Source organism: Triticum dicoccoides, chromosome 6B, assembly GCF_002162155.2.
Source record: "Triticum dicoccoides isolate Atlit2015 ecotype Zavitan chromosome 6B, WEW_v2.0, whole genome shotgun sequence".
In the NCBI taxonomy this organism is placed as follows: domain Eukaryota; kingdom Viridiplantae; phylum Streptophyta; class Magnoliopsida; order Poales; family Poaceae; genus Triticum; species Triticum dicoccoides.
The window spans coordinates 203,407,854-203,409,621 of record NC_041391.1 but is presented as its reverse complement, the minus strand read 5'-3'; positions in this window follow the sequence as shown (position 1 = coordinate 203,409,621).

Here is a 1,768-nt window from a genome sequence, read left to right as displayed (position 1 = left end):
AGCAAAGAAGCTCAAGAGACAACAAGGAGTACCCAATAAAGGTGTCGAGTGCAATCCACTCGACCAATCAACCACTTGGGTACCCCTCCTTCCCGAAGTCACACGACTAGTCAACCACTCGACCATACAAGAAACCACTCGACCTACTGAAGACTAGGAGTCACTCAGAACAGCAACAGGCAAGCATTCACTCCGTAGTCTTCAAGGTCATTTAAGGCACTTAAGGCTGGCGTTACCAGTAACGCCCCAATCTTTATGTACATTGAACCATCTGTAATGGGGCATGGCTAGGGTCCTGGCGAACTCTATATAAGCCACCCCCTCCTCACACACACACACTCATATAATCCAGCCGACCGCCTCCGAGCACCGAGACGTAGGGCTTTTACCTCCTCTGAGAGGGGCCTGAACTCATAAACACCTGCATACAATCTCGCCGTAGCTAGGACCTTGCCTCCTCATTCGTACCCCCTATACTTACTATCAGACTTAGTACCATGACATTGACAATGTTGACCACGCCACGCCGAGAGCATGAGGGTGGTGACAACGGCAAGGCCTAGGAAGGGGACGACGCAGAGCCGGGGAAGACGCGGCAGTGGAAGCCCATGCGGAGAGGACTACGAGGGTTCGGTGATTCGGCTGCGGTGTGAGGCTGCCGCCACCGTAGGGCCTAGCCAGTAGTGGGAATAGTAGGGGCGATGAGGCCTCCACGGCAGCACAGCCGGCCACGGGAGGCAGGAGCATGCGGCACGACCGGCGCTGCTTTCGGCGGCTGGAGCAAGAAGACCAGAAGTTGAAGAAGCACTACAGCTGTTGGATGGACATCGTAGGGTCACTGGAGCTAGAATCATTCATATTGATTAAGTTGACAAAGCCCTCCATCCCTGTCAACTTAGTAGGCCCACAAGTCAGCCTCCCACCAAGGAGGGTCCCAGCTAGCAGGGGGTATTCATTTATTTGTGCGTAATAAGGAGGTACTTCCGGTGGGTCCGAGCTTACAGCTGGGGGAACATTTTTTCGTGAAATACGGTGGCCCGTCCGGTGGGTCCCAGTAGTCAGGGGGGAACGTTCTTTCACGAAATATGGTGGCCCGTTCGGTGGGTCCCAGCTATCAGGTGGAGGAATAATTATTTTGCGCATAATAAGGAGGCACTTCCTTGCGGCCGCCGTGGACCCAGCTATCAGCCTCTCCACGTACAACACTCTTCTGATGGAAGTCGGTCATTGACCACATTGACCATGCCGCACCGAGAGCACCACGGCGGTGGATGACGGTGATGCCTAGGAGGGGACGTTGCGGAGCCGGGGAAGACGCGGCAGTGGATGCCCACGCGGAGAGGAGTACGGGGGTTCACTGGTTCGGTTGCGGTGTGAGGTTGCCGTCGCTGAAGAATAATAGGGGGTGTGGGTGACTGGAGGGATGGCCTGGCCAGTGGTGGGAGTAGTAGGGGGCGGTGAGGCCTCCGCGACAGCATAGCCGGCCACGGGAGGCAGGAGCAGGCGGCACGACCGGCGCTGCTTTGGTAGGCTGGATCAAGAAGACTAGAGGTTGAAGAAGCACTACGGCCATTGGATGGACATCATATGGTCACTTCGGCTAGAATCATTTATATTGACTAAGTTGACAAAGCCCTTGGTTCGCGTCAACTTAGTAGGCCCATAGGTCAGCCTCCCACTATGCTGGGTCCCAACTAGCACGGGGAGTATTCATTTTTTTGTGCGTAATAAGGAGGCACTTCCTTGCGTGCGAAGATATAGCTGGTGG